We start from the raw sequence: 12,935 nt of genomic DNA, 5'->3' as shown, positions 1-12,935 counted from the left end.
CTGGGCATGTGATAACTTCTCAAACTCAACACAGATAAAACCAAGTTTCCAGCAGGGAAGTAAGTTGGTTCTTTCCATCGGCCTTAGAGAGCAAATAATCTTGCCCTTCTTGAGCATGGGGCTGTGTGAGTGCTTTACCTATTAAACTGTCTTTATCTCAACTCACAAGTTCTCTCACTTTTACCCTTTTGATTCTCTCCCCCATCCCACTGGGAGGGAGTGAGTGAGTGGCTGCTTGGGGCTGAGCTGCCCACTGGAGCTAAACCATGACATATGCCCAGATGACTAACATCCATGGGGCACTTGTATATGCAAATGGCAGCTTTCCTGCTGAGCTGTGTGCTCAATTAGTACATATAATTGCAAACAGATATTACCCAGGTTTCTGATTCCTTTGACCAGGTAAATGCCTTTGGACAAACCTGCGTAACTGAGTATGTGAGTATGAGCTCCACCGAGACCCAAGTCTGCGTGTGTTTAATGGCTTCAGGATTTGTGGAGCTTCATGCAAGCAACCCAAGGAAGATAAGGGTTTATCTTTAACTTCAGCTTGAGCTACAGGGGTATTATTGCACAGAACCCCACAAGGCACACATTTCCTTTATGATGCAGAGGACCTAAAAAAGCAGGTGTAACGATGTAATGAAAAAAGGAAGGAGAACAACATTTCTATGGGAGGGTATTGCAAAGCTAAACCAGTCCTTACAGCCCTGTGAAAACTCTGCCAGCCCCAGAACGTTACACAGAGAGCATTGCCACGTTATTTTTTTTGTATTTAGCAAGTTAGCTGCACATTTTTCACACAGTTCTGCTGAAGTCCTACAATACGAGCAACTGATGCCTGTTGTACTGACCAGTGCGCTGAGATTTTGTGTCCTCGGAAAAACTGAATTGTGTCAACGTCAGTAAGGGATTTCTGGCATGATTCTGTTACAGTAAGACCTTGATAGCTGCACATGTGTCCCTCCCTGCACATTAAAGCCATAATGGCAGCGGGATCCCTCCAACTCACACCACAGCCCAACACCAACAGGAGGCACATTCAGAGCAGACACACAGCCCATGACATATGAATACCCCTGCAGTACAGACACACAGACCTGCCATCCCCAGGGAAAGTGCTGCTGCTTTTGCTTTCATGTCTGGAGGAGCCTGTGCCAATGTTCTTTAAACTTTAATCTTTATTGTGGCTGCAAAGCAAGTTGTGTATTCTCAGTACCACCCCCATCCCCCAAAATAGCATGATAGCTGTACTCACAACTTAACAGAAAAGGATCTTAGAGGGCACACATGCATGCTCAGTGAGGAAGAACAGAGGAGGGACAACATGCAGCCTTTCCTCTGTCTGCCTGCATCCTGGTGGGACACAGGCAGCTCTGAACTGATATACCTGACAGCACCCAGAGAGCAGCACAGCAGGTCAGGACATGGCTTAGGACATGAAGATGAAAACGTGTCATGTACCTTTCCCTCCTTAAATCAGACGGGATAATGAGCAATAGGCTGGGTACAGGAGCACCCCACTGCCTGACCTTCAAGCCCTGGCTTTGCACTTTTTTACCCTGATGGTGGGTATGAATTTTAACCCCAACACACTTCAGAGAAATCATGTACCTGCAGTTGCCAGGAAATTTCATATGACTGCCACTGGTGACAAAGTTCTATGCAATAAGGTGTGGAAAATACACAGAGATGCCCTCAAGGCATGTTTTTCCCTGCCCTGTTGATAGCTTCTTTTGTTAATAATTTTCTTGAGATAACTGGGAGATCAAATTGTTTTGAAGTTTTCTCAAAGGTGTATAGATACTTCATTTTTCTGTTGACAGCTTTAATTATTCAGCACTGCTGTAGCACAGGATGAAATATAATCACAGCAAAGGGCTTCTAACACCACAGGTAATAGCCAATTGTGAGGATGGCATGTTAAAATCAGCAGTGAAAAACAACTTATACTCTCTGACCTCTACTCAGTCAAATCCTCCTGTTGCTATAGTTGCTGTTCTAGAAAGTGTTATTTCTCTCAGCTGAGAGTCACTTGTGAGACAAAAGGAAAACACTGCCTTTCTTCGAATCTTTTCTGTGGTCCCAAGTCATTATATCTTATCAGTGGACTCATTAACAAGGCAAACCTATTAAAAAGGGTAATTTTCTGTCATACCTCGCTTGACATACATTTTCCATTTACTCCCATGGAGATGCAGTGACTCTTTAAGATCTTGAAAATTCATATGAAATAGAAATAAGCTTGGTCTCGAGTGGATGTGAACAATGGACACTCCTCAGAACTGAACTCCCCCAGCACAGCTCTTCGTGGGCGGCCCCACAGCTGCAAATGTCGAACTCACTGTGCAGGAAAAGTGTCCCAGGGTAACCAAACCCCTCCCAAACGTCCCCGAAGTTCACAGGCGACCCACACTGAGGAAGTACATCAAAGCTAAAATGTGAGGGGAGAAATGTTTCTAAGTGCTCCTAAAAGCCTGCTGAAATCGGGTACGACAGAAACAGCGGCAGGACCTCCTTCCACACCCAAGGGGATGCGACAAGTAAGGCCCAGGGACACTGGGCTGGGTGAACAGCGAAGGACATCCCTGACTGACAGCAGTGCAGGGGCCTCCTGGCACCGGAGTTGTTCACTGGGATGTTCACAAACATCTTTTAAAGTGATTTTCAGTATGGGAGCAAGTAGAAGGCCAGGCTGGAAAATAATTAAATCTAAGGAAAAACGGAAAGAAGAATGTGCTGAGGAAGAGGACCTCGCCAAAGCCCTTGGTTGAAATGTGCAGTCGGGTTCCTGTCTGGTAAAACTCAAAAATAGTGTCTTGGAAATTCACTTAGTTAAGAAGAGAAGGAAGAGTGAGAGTGAGTAATTAAGGTTCATATTATCCTTTGAGCCTGGCATCTGCTTAAATTAGCTCATTTGATCTCTACTTTCTCCTTTAATCTGAGTAGTTTTGAAAGAATTATTATAGGACACAGGTCTCTGTTCTGGTTTGCCTTTTTTGCCCAGTATTTATCCAATTAATTTATTTGTTCTGCATTTTAGATTCCTTTGTCTGCTTTTACCAATTTTCCCTCCATGCACTGTCTGGTCTTTCTGCCCTTGCTCTCAGCTTCCTTCCCACACAACATGTTTGGGTCTGGGCTTGTTTTGAATCTTTTTTTTCCTTTTTTTCAGTAAAGGAATTTCTAATACTTTTCTTAAGATTGAAACAGTTATATCATGGCCAGAGGACAAAGCCAGCCAAGATGCCCTGCAGAGCTAGACCCCAGGGTGCTGTGGGGCAGGTATCAGCTATTTGCTCTCCTCAGGTCCAGTCTTGCTCTGACTCCAGTCCCCACACCCCCAGCTCACCCAGATTTCTGTTTCCTACTCCCAGCTCTGCAGATTCATCAGGAGCCTGGATAATTTCAGGGCTGTCCAGAGCAATATACAGAAGTGAACAAAATGTGCCCCAAAGCTGAGTTTTCCAACCATTGTTGTTTGCACTGTATCACTGGAGAGCCCCGGTCCCAGAGAGGGTTGAGTAGGCACCTGCACACATCGGTTTCCACACAGGTAACACATTCAGACAGCATTCAGCCCTGTTTGGATTATTTGAAAGCATGGCAATTTTCATTTTCTAGGTGCCAGAGGTCACTTTACAGCAGGAAAAGCAGTGTAAGAATTCAAAAGAGTGGCAGCCTTGGGCTCTGCAACAAAAATCCTTTTCTTTCAACATCCACAGCTTGCTCTGTGGAAAAGGGCTCTCTCAAAGCTAGATGCATTATCAAAGTTTAAATTAGGTCCATTGAATTTTATTAGCAATTTTCTACTTTGTTAGCAATTTCATGCTGCCTATTAACATTTGTTTTTAATATATTGTTATCACTCATCACAAAAGGCTAATCCTGTTAGTGCTTTCCATATTGTATTACAGAAAACAAACCAGAAGGCTGCGGTGGTTCCTCACCCTGCCATTTCTTGTCTTTATAGACAGCATATCTCCCCCTGCACACTCTCATCCAGCACTGCCCAAGAGGACAAGTCCAAGGCATGGCTGGTTGGAAGGAGCCACACAAAACATGCTCAGAGGTGTGAAAATGAGAGATGAGCTCTTTGTAGGCAAAGTAGTGAGATTCTCTTTTATGTGTAGGAGCATCCTATTGAATCTAATCAAAAGTCACATGCTATTAGGATTTAAAAGGGGGAAAAAAGTAAATATAGCCAGCAGCCAATACTATCATACTTAAGTTTGATTTTTAACTTAAAATACAGATTAATGTTAGTGAAATCACCAATGAAATATCTGTGGGTGCTAACTGATTCATCCCCTACTAAATGCTACAAGACATTTTCTACAAGAGATGTTCATGTCCATGGATACATTTACAAAATACATTGAATGAAGTATTTAAAATGGAAGCATAATACTCCTGCTCATCATTAGCAGAGAATGTAGGTCAGACTCTGGGATACATATCCATGATCTCTAAACTCATCTTTTCCTTTCTTTTTTCTTTTTTACCCTGGAATACATTACAGGCTATAAAATAGTAACATCAGAAGAAGACAGTGCAGATGGAGGTGGACTGTGCTCTTGGGATGGGAACTGGTGCCTCCTTGTGCCACACGTACCAAGCTGAGCCCTATGTTAGTAAATAGGTACAAAGAATAAAAAGTGTGAAGAAATCATTATGATATACTGCAGTATCTCACAAATGTTTGTTCTATACAGCAGAGTAAGGTTTCACCTTGGTGGTGTATTTGCATTCAGAACTTTTAGGTTTTGTAAAGCTGTTTTCACTGTCACATCTGGGACCACGCTAACATGGCTCCCATTTAATCCAGGGACTATCAAGAGAAAGAGAAAGGGGTATATCTTCTGCATAGTGCCTGTGAAATTACCCTTATCCTTTGATATATTAAAATTGAAGTGCTATAAATTTCTGTTGTCATGGAGATATTTTCCATGCCATTCCACGATTGGCCACTGGAATTCACTTTCCTTTGGGTTTTCCAGCCTAATTAACTGTTATATTTTTGCTGGCAGAGAGGAAAAACCCACGTGAACAGTTTTTGGACTACGATTGTATCCCTTATGGAGCAAATTTCATTTCTGTACACTATTAAAGGTAAAATGCATGAGTGTGGCTTGTATTCACAGCACAGGAAAGGCAGCAACGCTCCGGCAGGAGCTGAGCGGGAGCGGTTTGAGCACCGAGCTGTTATTTGGGTCTCTGTAAGAGGAAGCAGTGCAGCTCACATTCACTGCAGCCACTGCAACAGGGTGGTCTCAAGCCCCACTGAAACAACAGCTCTACCTACACCAGCAGCACTCCTGACACACACAGGCAAATGCAGGATTCAAGGACCTCTGGGCAGGGCCCAACACAGACCTGTGCCAATGTTAACAAACAATATTGTGTTTACTCCTGCCTTTGTTTTCTTTGCCCCGTTGTCACTGGCTTCTCCTAAATTTATTTTGGGAGTTCAAATGCGATCAAGTCTGTCAGATGCGGAGAATGGGCAGGAGCAACCTCATTCATTTAAGTTGATATCCCCACAAAATTTCAGGCTACCTGTATCCTTCCCAAGCCTGCAGGCTCAGGTGCTATTTGAAGAAAACGCCTGGTGGTACAGATTCATCTGACCCACTCCCTAGGGATGTGGCTGATTATAAATTCAAAGCTAATTTATCTGCTGCTGTAAGAGGGACAGGCCTGGAGATCAGCTTCCCCTATGCTTTTCAAATTAAAGTGTCTTTGATGTACTTCTCTTTCTTGCCTTTGAACATTTAGAGTCCATTGGCAACGAACTGCATTATTTGGTACTAAATAGACACCCCTCTCCTTCCCCCCAAGAGAATTAGCATCAGGCCTTAATTTACTAATGGACTACAGACATCCATTAACATAGTAATTAATTCAGTGCTAAAGTGCCTGTAAGACGGAACCACGCTGAGTGCACGGGGAAAAAATTACAAGTGACATCTTCCCAGTGAGCATCACAGGGTTTGGGTGAAAAAGTTAATTTAACAAAGAAATAATGGCGTACTTTATTTCTCATCTGCAGCTCTGTCTCTAATTACAGCATTTGACAACAATCCTGTGCTCAATTCTAAATTTTTGGACAGGGGTCCAGTTTTTTCCATCTTCCAGAAATCAAACATGGAGGCAGTTCAAGCCAGCCTAAACAGCTCCCTCAGAGTTTGGCAGAGCATCCTCGGCAGCGTGGCAGGATGCTGGCTCTCAGCCCTGATGTGCAGTCAGGAGCCTCCAGAGTCAGCACATGCAGCTATTGCATCTCAGCCACAGCAATAATGTGAAGGATACTCTGCTACACCACCCTACCAGTGTCTTAACCCACATCTTCCAAAAGCAGCCTGTCCTGCAGCCTCTGGGCTGGCAGCCCGTTTCCATCACTCCCTCTAGAGCTGCCTTTGGGGTTGCTGCTGAAGGAGGGGGTTTGAAGTGCCTGGGAATATGTTCTCAGCTTCTCCAAACCTCATCATTGCCCTACAAAGTGAAGTCCAGTATTTGTCACAGTGGTGTGCAGCTGCTTTTAGTGGTATTTCAAAGAGACAGGACGTGTGTTCCTCACATTTCAGATTCTCTCTGCTGATTGAAGTTAGCCACCTTCCCGAAAATAATTGCTGCCAGTGGCAATTATTACAATTAAAATGTTTACTAATGGTTTGCAATGCCCTGGCTAAGCTAAGCATCATATGCCAGGTCATGAATGAACTTAATTAGGCATTATTTAAAACTACATCTTGGTTCATAAATTAAACACCTTTCCAGTCCTTTTTATCTGTAAAGTATCCACTGCATTCCAATGAGAAAGACAAACAAGCAACAAAGCAGTTTTCACTTAGAGCCATTCAGAGCTCCATGAAGAAATCAGATTTTTTTTTTTAAATGCTAGATTACCTATTTAAGAACACACCAGCCACTTTAAATAAACACAGCTAATTAATGAGGCTTAACAATTATGTGAGTTCAGGGTTGACATGAACTTTCCAACAGATTTCATGAGGTAGAGTTTCACCTGAATGAAGAAGCTGGGCTACAGAGGATACCTCAATCTTGAAAAAACTGCTGCCTTTATGGGTGCTGTTCAGGGGCATAATATATATATTTATATGGCTTCTATCATCACTTGTTCTTCAACTCAGAACACAAGCATGCTCTTGTGCTGCCCAAAATTACCACTTAACTGATTGCTCTTAACTGGTAAAACACTGCAGGCAGTGACTACTACCATGGTCTGATTGCATCAATAGAACAATGGTCTCATTAAGGCTTTCCATGCTGCACTATCAATATGAAGGGATGATGTGTGTACTTCAGTCTCTGTGTTATGGTTGTTGGTGACTACTTGAGCAGCATTGTGGAATTGCACAGAGGTAAAGATACAAGCTACCAACCATCTGTTGATGGTTTATTGTCAATGCAAAGCAAGCAGCATCAGTTGTGCTATGCCTTGTTCAGCCTCAGTACTGAGTGTAAAATGACACTCCAGGTGTGTAAATAGCTTATGTGCAACAGGGAAAAGGTTTCGTGAGCCGAGAATTTTTGTTCATCCAGCACCAGGCTGCCTCCGAGCCACACCCTGAGCATGTTCTGGTTTGTTCCCAGTATAAATCCTTTATAAACAACTTTGCCTTCAAGACCATGTTTTCTTGTAAAAACAGGCAAAGGAGTCTCACGTGGTGTGGGTGCACAGAATAGGTGTGCAGCCACAATCTGGATGGGGATGGAGAATCTTGGTTACCGTGTGCCGTGGCATGATGAGCATCATTTGCTCAAGAAACTCAGTTACAGCTTTACTCAGAGACTGTGGTCTCACAGGCTTTGGACAAGGTATTTCAGAGGGGGCCATGCTATTTTCTTCTCTGAGGACCTCTCTTGGACACAGTGCTGTGCTCCTTCCCCTCGCTGCCTGGGAGGGCAAAGCAGAGGCACCAGCTTCCCTGGCTGTAACTGCTCACGGCCCAGCTTCCTTTTCCAGACACCAGCAGCATTCCCAGTGATAGGGAGGCACCTTCATCTCCTACTTATCAGCTGCTTAGTGCCATCCAGCAGCAAGGGACATTGTACCTCTCTGCTTTAATGCTGTGCTGTAACAAAAGTAGCTCAGCTCCCAAGAACGCATTTGACTTCAAAGTTCCTGTGATCCATGTGTGACACACATACATTAGATTAGAAATCCATTTGTCAGTCAGAGCTAATAATGGTGCTCGCTGCACAGAACATTATGGCACGCTGTGAATATGCATGGGGGAGGGTGAGCATGCTTGATACAAATGTATTTACATTAGATGGGCTCCAGCATGGACTTCGTGTTCCAAGTGGGAGTAAGTGTGATAACCTCAGAGCCTGGCACTACAGAGACATGTTAGCCATAAACTGATGAGGAACAAGATCTCTGCTGCTTTCCTTACCCATGTCTGCTGCTGAATCAGGACCTCGGATACTTTTTAGACATTAAAATAAACATTAAAGGCATCAGAAGCATTTTAAAAAGTTGGTGTCTTGGCATTTTTCTCTAATTCTGCCACTGAAAAGAGGAAGACTGTTTTTTTTCAAAGCACAGCTTCTTCAAATGGAAAGAATGGATCAAAGGAGATCAGAGATGCCTATAAATATCATACTTAAATTTGCTGCAAACAGAAAGCAACAGTATGTCGATTGGAGCTGTGTTTACTCCTAATGCTACCAACAGCCACAGCTGGGCTGGCACAGAGCAGAGCAGGGAAATCTTCCCCAAGGCTCTGCCTCTGCAATTTTAACAGGCTATTCTGGCAAACTTTATTGAGTACCTAGTAAATAATTTTTAAGAGGTTATATGCAGGCTTGAGCCAGCTACACTCAGCACTATGGTTTTTTTCTTCCAATCAATTGTCCATAAAGTTGTAAGCTGATTTTTATCTTCCTAACACACTTGTCTAGTGTTAATGGTACAGGGGTAGAGGAAATTAAAAACCCAGAGAAGATGATGACAGTGTGATAGCCAAAAAGGAGCCACTTCCTACTTTTTGAAGTTCATCCGTGACTGAAAGAGAAGTGAATAGCCTAAGCAGAAATGTGGGACCCCTCCCTGGGCACTTGGCTGGGTGTTATATTCACAGAGCTTATCATTCAGTGGGATTCACGGAGTGTACAGCTGATCTCCACATATGTAAGAAGTCATCACACACCACCCCAGTAAACATGTGCACTCGTGGCCCATGATCCCTCCACCCTGGCTGCACCCAGCCCTGCTCCTGCACTGCTTGTCTGAGGGCACCCACACCAACATCAGCTCCAACCCTGACAAGAAATGCCCCAAAATGCCCATAAATGCAGCACTGTGTCCTGGAACTATCCGTTCATTCCAATCTGACACCTGGGTGGTGAAAGCACAATTCTTCATAACTGAGCTTCCAACACAGCGGTGAAACCCAGTTTTACATCCACCAGTGCCCGAGCCAGAGCGATGATTCTCTCACTACAGCAGAAGAGGGTTTACCCTGCGGCAGCTAGTTAGTCCACAACCTGAAGGAACTGGTAAAGTCGCTTTCCTTTGCCCTCTGATCCCTGTTTTTAACAGGGGCACCTGTTAAAAACAGGGATCAAACATATTGATTTTAAATCTCAAGCCTCAAAAGCCAAAATTCGCCCAAAGAATGCCCTGAGTTACAAAGCTTCATCGACTGCCTTTGAATTGTGTTATCAGAGGGAACCAGAGACCCTTCTCTGAGAGTCATCCATAATCCTATCACATTTGGTAACATGAGCAGCATGAGGGGCCATGGTCTGAGTGGAGCACAAAGGGAAGCAGGAGGCATCTTCTCAGGGGCTCCTGAAGCACACAGCAATATTTCACAGCCTGCTCTCTGTGAACTATGCACAACCATCGAAAACAAGCCAGAAGGAAAAGACCTGTGAAGTTTAAAAATCTTCCACAAAAGCTTTTACCCCACTTCAAGGCCAAGGAAACAAACCAGCCTTGCAGCATGAGGTGGAGAGGAGAACAGAGACACAAAAAAAAAAAGACCTCCTAATTAGAGCAAGATTCAATAAGCCCTAGGCTTGTTTTAAAATGAAAATGCTACCACTTTTTCTGCAGCGGTGACCTTACTTTTGCCTTGAGGATTAATACAAAGCACAGAAGCATTTGCAGTCAATGTTTTCAGCAGAACTGCCTGAGAGCATGTGAAGTTTGGAAGATACGGTCTTTCTGGGTCAGGTTGGAGTTTTCTCAGAGAGATTTCAATTCATTTTCTTCCATTTTCTTTAACTGTTTATCAGCTCTGCATTGCTCACAATGCTCATCTCAGTGCCCAGCCTTTGTGGCTCCCAAATGTCTTTTAAACACCATTCAGTCCCACAGCTCCCTATGAGAACAACAGAAACATTCCCTTCCAGGTGCAACACTGAAGGTGAAGGATGCAGCTGTGCCACGCTGAAGAGGCAGAGACAGGATTAAATCAGACATTTGTTTCTCTTCAGACCTGGTTGCTATGTATGACAGCAGCTGATTTAGACATACCTGGCCTGGATATAATTAGCTGAGTGCATGAGATATTATTCAACATATTATTATGTGAATGAGATAATAATTTTCCTATGGGTTTGCACAACATAGCAGGATGAGGAGGAACTAATTCAGCTCTCATTCAGCTCAATATTAATATAATTACTTAATATATTATATGTTATATCAATGAGATATTAATACCTCTATTAATGCAATAAGAATACTCATAATATTTGCAATTAGAAACCCTCAGGACTCACATAACCATAGACACATCTCCTTCCTGAAGAGCCATCCATCCACCTCGATATCACCATGGACACAGTCTGATATACTGTAATTCCACCTGCTTCTCCACAGCCCCATCAAATTCCCAGAATTGTCAAAAAATCCCACTCACTCCCTTCCACCAGGCTATGCTTTCGTGATCATAGACTGATGACAGAAGTCTTCCTAGTCTTCTACTTTCTCACTAGAGCTTAATACATAACATGTCATCCAACTCTGGATGGGGGAGGCTGCCACTGTGTCGCTGTACCCATCCAGAGGCTGAGCACCTCAAAGCTCAGACCATTAAGTAACAGTGCCACTCTGGGCATCCCCAAAAAGTCACTCAAGAACCTCCTTCTGGTGACAGAAGAATAAAGTGTTGGAGCAAGAAAAAAGCAAAGCTCAACATCTATGGCAATATTACAGAAGCAGCTGAGCAGACCCGAAGCTGTCACTAGGTATTGCTTTTTTTCAGCTATGAAACTCCATTTGAAGGGACAGTAAGAGGCCTTTTTTTCTCCTCAGTTTTCTATTACGTGCTATTCACATTTTCATGTGGTAGTTTCTATGAGAAATGCACACCTTCCAGCAACTAATAGAAAATTCAGATAATGAAGACTGCAGCTTCAGATAAAAAATCTCCAGGAACGAATTAGCCCTAGATAGTATTACTCTCTGCTTTTAAATTCATGTTTATAATGCAGGAAGAAAGCTGGCTGATTTGTGAAATCATAGATCCACTATAAATTACAAGCCAGAAAAAACTGTACCTTGAAGGTGAAAGTTGGACTATTTTACAGCAAAGATAAAGAAGCCACATGTCTTTGTTTTACCTGACCAGACATGTTTTTGTAATAGAGCAGCCTGGTGTAATGACATTTCTTATTTCAACTGTCCATTTGTCACAGTGGGTTTTCTTCTTGGTGTAACAGCGCAGAAAAAGACCAGGACTGGGAACTTAATGTCTTTGTTCTTTGTTCCTGTCTGTAATTCTCAGACTCTCTTGTTTCCTGATACTACATGAATCCCAGCAAACGGATTTTCGCCTTTCAGGCTGTGCAGTTCATTTCTCCAGACAAAGAGCGGAAACCTCTTGTGCCTGACAGATGCCTGGAAGCTGTTCTGGCATCCTCAGGCCAGACACAAGAAGAAGACACACCCTGAAGAGCAGCTGCAGGATGCTCTTCCAGTGGGCAGTGCCCAGTGGGCTGGAAGGGGCACTGCTCAGTTCTAAACCCCCGCCTGTGGGGTCAGCCTGCTCTGCGGCCACAACAAGAGAGAAGGCAGGGAGGGAAAGCTTTCTGCTCTGAATTTTTGTAAGCACATGAGATAATTGTGTCAGCATCTCATTGGCACCGTGTGGCATGTCATGTCTGCTGGCTCTGGCAGCAAAACCCTCCTGCATTGCTGGCAGTCATGCGCACGTGTAGGGACAAGACGCTTTCATCAATGAAAAGCCCTCTTAGATGTCAGAAGAAAAATCTCAGGTTCAGACTACTCAGACATACTCTGAATTGCCTCTGTGACTTCCCAAAAAGGGGTCTGGAAGATATGATTTGCTTTCCCCAATCTTATCATACTTCTATGCAAAGAGTCCATATATGTTCACTAAACCTGCCTGCTGCAGTCTTTGGGCAGCTTTGCCAAAGAACAGGGTCAGAGCAGCAGGTAGTGAGGCCAGAGGGGCCTCTGCATCCATTGTAGTCCCCTAAAAGCTCATCTTTCTACAGGGATCTGTGCCTGTTCACCCTCTCTTTCACCTGCTGAAAACAGTGGACCAGTAAAATGCTCTCCAGTGACTTTCCACAGGGACTGAGGAGGGAGAATAAATAGATGTCTCTGGAAATCTACCCTTAACACTCACCGATTCATAGCCCTCAAGCGGTCCCCACATTTCTGTGATGCCATTTGCTGCAGGTTTTTTCCTGAATAAAACACTTCAAAATTCTCCTGGGGACAAGGAGAAGCCCAACTTCTGTTGCAGCCCCTCTGCCAGAGTTCATTCCCTGGATCACTGTCATTCCTCGCTAATCTAACAAATTTTCCAAGCCGATTAATTCAGGCTTCTGGTAACAAGTGGTTGTGCTGTGAGCGTGTTGGGATTCAACACCGGGCACTGGCTCCCCCTGCACGGGAGCCTCAGCTGGCAGCAGCACATCGCTGG

Source organism: Lepidothrix coronata, unplaced genomic scaffold (assembly GCF_001604755.1).
Source record: "Lepidothrix coronata isolate B3197 unplaced genomic scaffold, Lepidothrix_coronata-1.0 Scaffold41, whole genome shotgun sequence".
NCBI classification, from domain to species: domain Eukaryota; kingdom Metazoa; phylum Chordata; class Aves; order Passeriformes; family Pipridae; genus Lepidothrix; species Lepidothrix coronata.
The sequence above is the reverse complement of the archived record's forward strand: the minus strand, read 5'-3'. Positions refer to the sequence as shown.